Source organism: Lepidochelys kempii, chromosome 2, assembly GCF_965140285.1.
Source record: "Lepidochelys kempii isolate rLepKem1 chromosome 2, rLepKem1.hap1, whole genome shotgun sequence".
In the NCBI taxonomy this organism is placed as follows: domain Eukaryota; kingdom Metazoa; phylum Chordata; order Testudines; family Cheloniidae; genus Lepidochelys; species Lepidochelys kempii.
The window spans coordinates 32,599,610-32,605,609 of record NC_136381.1 but is presented as its reverse complement, the minus strand read 5'-3'; positions in this window follow the sequence as shown (position 1 = coordinate 32,605,609).

The following is a 6,000-nucleotide window of genomic DNA, read 5'->3' as shown; positions in this document are numbered from 1 at the left end:
CACCCCGATGAGGCGACAGAATAGTAAATATGGCAGGCGACCAGCTTGGCTTAACGGTGAAATCCTAGCGGATCTTAAACATAAAAAAGAAACTTACAAGAAGTGGAAGGTTGGACATATGACCAGGAAAGAGTATAAAAATATTGCTCGGGCATGTAGGAATGAAATCAGGAGGGCCAAATCACACCTGGAGCTGCAGCTAGCAAGAGATGTCAAGAGTAACAGGAAGGGTTTCTTCAGGTATGTTGGCAACAAGAAGAAAGCCAAGGAAAGTGTGGGCCCCTTAATGAATGAAGGAGGCAACCTAGTGACAGAGGATGTGGAAAAAGCTAATGTGCTCAATGCTTTTTTTGCCTCTGTCTTCACTAACAAGGACAGCTCCCAGACTGCTGCACTGGGCATCACAACATGGGAAGTAGATGGCTACCCTCTGTGGAGAAAGAAGTAGTTAGCGACTATTTAGAAAAGCTGGACGTGCACAAGTCCATGGGGCTGGACAAGTTGCATCCGAGAGTGCTAAAGGAATTGGCGGCTGTGATTGCAGAGCCATTGGCCATTATCTTTGAAAACTCGTGGCGAACGGGGGAAGTCCCAGATGACTGGAAAAAGGCTAATGTAGTGCCAATCTTTAAAAAAGGGAAGGAGGAGGATCCTGGGAACTACAGGCCAGTCAGCCTCACCTCAGTCCCCGGAAAAATCATGGAGCAGGTCCTCAAAGAATCAATCCTGAAGCACTTACATGAGAGGAAAGTGATCAGGAACAGTCAGCATGGTTTCACCAAGGGAAGGTCATGCCTGACTAATCTAATCGCCTTCTATGATGAGATTACTGGTTCTGTGGATGAAGGGAAAGCAGTGGATGTATTGTTTCTTGACTTTAGCAAAGCTTTTGACACGGTCTCCCACAGTATTCTTGTCAGCAAGTTAAAGAAGTATGGGCTGGATGAATGCACTATAAGGTGGGTAGAAAGTTGGCTAGATTGTCGGGCTCAACGGGTAGTGATCAATGGCTCCATGTCTAGTTGGCAGCCGGTATCAAGTGGAGTGCCCCAGGGGTCGGTCCTGGGGCCGGTTTTGTTCAATATCTTCATAAATGATCTGGAGGATGGTGTGGATTGCACTCTCAGCAAATTTGCGGATGATACTAAACTGGGAGGAGTGGTAGATACGCTGGAGGGCAGGGATAGGATACAGAGGGACCTAGACAAATTGGAGGATTGGGCCAAAAGAAATCTGATGAGGTTCAATAAGGATAAGTGCAGGGTCCTGCACTTAGGACGGAAGAACCCAATGCACAGCTACAGACTAGGGACCGAATGGCTAGGCAGCAGTTCTGCGGAAAAGGACCTAGGGGTGACAGTGGACGAGAAGCTGGATATGAGTCAACAGTGTGCCCTTGTTGCCAAGAAGGCCAATGGCATTTTGGGATGTATAAGTAGGTGCATAGCGAGCAGATGGAGGGACGTGATCGTCCCCCTCTATTCGACATTGGTGAGGCCTCACCTGGAGTACTGTGTCCAGTTTTGGGCCCCACACTACAAGAAGGATGTGGATAAATTGGAGAGAGTCCAGCGAAGGGCAACAAAAATGATTAGGGGTCTGGAACACATGACTTATGAGGAGAGGCTGAGGAAACTGGGATTGTTTAGTCTGCAGAAGAGAAGAATGAGGGGGGATTTGATAGCTGCTTTCAACTACCTGAAAGGGGGTTCCAAAGAGGATGGCTCTAGACTGTTCTCAGTAGTAGCAGATGACAGAACGAGGAGTAATGGTCTCAAGTTGCTGTGGGGGAGGTTTAGGTTGGATATTAGGAAAAACTTTTTCACTGTGAGGGTGGTGAAACATTGGAATGTGTTACTTAGGGAGGTGGTGGAATCTCCTTCCTTAGAAGTTTTTAATGTCAGGCTTGACAAAGCCCTGGCTGGGATGATTTAGTTGGGGATTGGTTCTGCTTTGAGCAGGGGGTTGGACTAGATGACCTCCTAAGGTCCCTTCCAACTCTGATATTCTATGATTCTATGATACGTGTGCATCTGTATCCTAAAGGAAAATTTGCCAAATGAAATATTGCAGGCATTAATTTACAATTTAGGTTTGTTACTTTTACTATTTTGGAAAAATTGAGAATGATAAAGCTTTTTTGGTTAGGAAAAACTGAGCATGAACAATAAACGTTTTGACTCAAAAATCCTGGCACCCATATTAAATGTGACAAGCCTGTGAAGCCATTATGTCAATAATCTAACTATGAAATAATTCTCCACAGATAATGAAGGAATAACTTGCACTGGTTAAGTCTATTGAGTCCAAATGTAAATGTACCTTAAAAGAGACAGTTCCATTGATCCTCTGGGTCAGTGATTGGAAAATTTCTTTCAGATACTTTCGTTTCCCACACTTTTCGACATCTGGGACTCAGAACTTCCATCCCTAGGTGTATTGGTACCGAAGACAAGGATGTTGCTCAAGTAAATCTCCCCTTGGAAGTGACTCTGTTACCCCGGAATTTGACATTCCTGCATGTACCCTAGAACTTGACGGTACTGCAGTCAGCCATGTTGTATGTTCAGTCACGGTCAGCTGAAATCCAAATACCACATAGCTAGGAATAATCTTAGGTCTTTGTGAGGTAAGGTCAGACAGCTGCATGCTTGCAGTTTGCTAATCAGAATGGAGGATGGGATAGAGAGTTATGGAAGAAAGTGAGTAAATAGTAATCTTGGTTTTCAGTGCCCCTGATATATTGTTGTTTTGGCTAAAATATTAGAAATGTTTTGAGATGATAAGCAGTTTGTTGAAATGAGAAGAATTGGTGAACCAGTAGAGGTTATTACGCTAACTCACTCGGAGTCACTATAGGTTATGTGCTTTGTTTGAGTTAGCTATACAAGATTAGGTAAAAGTAAATACCTCGGAGCAGTCCAAAGGAGCTGACATCTAAACTCCCCATCAGCTGGATGGAAAGAGGGCCCTGGAAGCCTGGCTGGTGATCACTCAAAATCATCTCAGACAGTAACTATATCTGGGATGTCCTAAACCTATTGCGTGCGTGTGTGTGAGAGATTAATATCTCATAAATTGTAGTTTTAGATAAGAGCATGCTTGCTTGTATCAATCATTTATGAGATGGAAGCAGTGTGGTCCCATTGATTTATTCCTGACACCACCTGGAGAGAAACAGTTTAGTTACCACTGCTTTGGGTTCTGAAAATCCCAGGAAACAGCTCCACTGTAGCCATTTTGGCTTCATCCTCTTCTTCACCTGGCAAGGCACTAGTATCAGAAGATGCCTTACTCCAGCCGATGAATACAGGGCCCATCAGGACCTTTTAAAGAGGGTGGCTTCTGCCTTGAATATCCAGGTGGAAGAGGTTCAGAAGTCATCTGACAGGCTGACTGAAATTTCAGCTGCTGTAGGACCTTCTTGGGTAGTGCAGCAATGAATGAAGCTATCCTGGAGCCCACCAAAGTAAAGTGGTGTACTCTATCTTCCCTTCCCCCCACATCAAAGCAGGTTGAGCATAGGTATTGTGGGGTTTGAGCACTTTTACACCCATTGCCCTACAGGGTCACTGTAGTCTCAGTTGCCAATTAAAGAAAACATCAGGAGTAACAGGCATTTAACCTGAAATCAAAGGACGTTTAAAACCTGTATACATTTGGCAGAAAGCTTTTTCTGACTCTGGCCTACAGCTCAGGATTGCTAACCAGCAGGCATTGCTGGGCACTGACTTTAGCCTCTGTCAGAGTATATTAAAATTTAACAGACAGACTGCCAGATGACATGAGATGAATTTCTCACGATGGTGGATGAGGGTAGATTAGTGGTGAGGAGAAGTTATTCACTTTGCACGGTAATGATAGTTCTTCAAGATGTGTCTCCCTGTGGCTGCTCCACTTTAGGTGTCGGGGTATCTTGGCAGTGCAGATTAAGAGATTTTTGGTAGCCGTGCTAAGTCAGGGTGCACATGTGCAGTAGTCATCTTACGGTGCCGTTGGCACCTCATGTAGTGTGCATATGACCCAACCTTTCAGTTCCTTCTCTACCGCAGAGCTCGATGAACGAACTTCGAAGTAGAGGGGAGAAGGTTGACTAGTGGCACACATCTTGAAGAACCATCATTTCTGCAAGATGAGTAGCTTCTTCTTCGAGTAGTGCCCCAAGTAGCGAAGAGGGTGCTCCGCTTTAGGTGTCTGTAGAGCAGTGCCTTACTGTGGATGGTAGGGACTTTGGAGTTGTATGTGTTGTGGCTCAGAGCACAGTAAAGCCTAGTATAGCATCTGACATAGAGCACTGAGTGATGGCATAGTGTTTTGCAAAGGTGTGCTATGATGCCCACGTGGCAGCCTGCATATAGGGTTGCCAACCCTCCAGGATTGGCCTGATGTCCCTAAATCAGCATCGATCTCCTGGTGACTATTGAAAGCAATCCATAATCTTGTCTTTAGTGAACATGGTGTAAGAGGGCTTGGCCTTAAGCGCCCCCATTTAATTGACTTGTCTAGCTGAGGTGATCGCTACCAAAAACGCGACTTTCATTGACATGTGAAGGAGTGAACAAGTCACCAGTGGTTCAAAAGGTGCTCTGGTGAGGCATTTGAGTACTACATTCAAATCTAATGGGGGTGTAGGTTGTCAGACTTCCAGGCACACCCAGGTTCTGGGTATACCAATAAGGAAGCATCTAGTGATTGGGTGAGCAAAGACTGACATTCCCTCCACCTTGTGGTGAAAGGCTGTAATAGATGCTAGGTGTACCTTGATTGAGTTTATGGATAAGCCCGATTCTTTGAGTTCGAGTTGTGACATTATGCCCCATATGTTCATGATATGAATATGTCATAACTAAGATATATTTTATGCAAGATGAGTCATGTGAGATATCATTAGAAAGGTTATGATTTACTGAATATGATTATCTGATTTGTATACATGTATCATTTCTATATCTGAAGTTAGAAATATTGACTATGTAATAGTTACAACTATGTTTTCACCTGGGGAACACCCACCAGACAGTATGCAAACAAACAATTTAATACTGTACACAGCAATGACGACTGTGAAGCTTGGTTGAGGTGGAGGAGTCAGAGGGTGGGATATGTCCCAGGGAATGCCTTACTGCTAAATGATGAACTAGCAAGGGTTAACACATTGTTAAAGTAGCCTCACACTCTACAAGGCAGCAGAAATGGAGGGAAGAGATACAATAGACACATAGCAGTGGCTGCAAACATTCCCTGCAGAAATTGAACGTGATGATGAATCCATGCTATCCCACTGGAGCACAACACTCCCTCCAGTTTCCAAAGTGTCGTGTGATGCATGTGTGTGTGAGACAGAGACACACACCATGTGTGTGTGTGTGTGCATGTGTGTGTGAGAGAGAGACAGACAGACAGGAGCATTGCCCCTTTAAGTATGCTGACCTCACTTTAAGTATATTGCCTTTTTAAGTAGATCAGCAAGTTGAGACAACAGATGCTGCCAGCAAGCTCCCTCCGTCCTGAGCCCTGTCATGTCCTCCCCTGCTCTGTGGAGATGGAGTACAGGAATTTGGGGCATCAGCGGGGAGAGGGGGACACCCTGATAGCAGCACCCTTCTCCTCCCCCCCCCCCCCCAGCAAGCAGAAGGCTCCCGGCAGAAGCTCCAAGGCAGAGGACAGGAGCAGCACATGGCAGTGGGGGGAGGGGCAGCTGAACTGTTCAGCAATTGATAGCCTACTGGGTGGCTACAGCACAGAGAACTTAGGAGAGCTGAGAGGGAGCTGCCGGTTCACCCTGGATCCAAGCCCCCACCAGCTAGCTCCAACGGGCTGCCCTTCCTGCAAGCAGTAGACAAAGCAGGCAGCTGCCAAACAATGTTATAAGGGAGCATTGCGCAACTTTAAACGAGCATGTTCTCTAATAGATCAGTGATGTAATAATGAAACAACGTTAACCAGGATGACATTAAGTGAGGAATTACTTTATGACTGCCTTGTCGGGGAGGACGATGA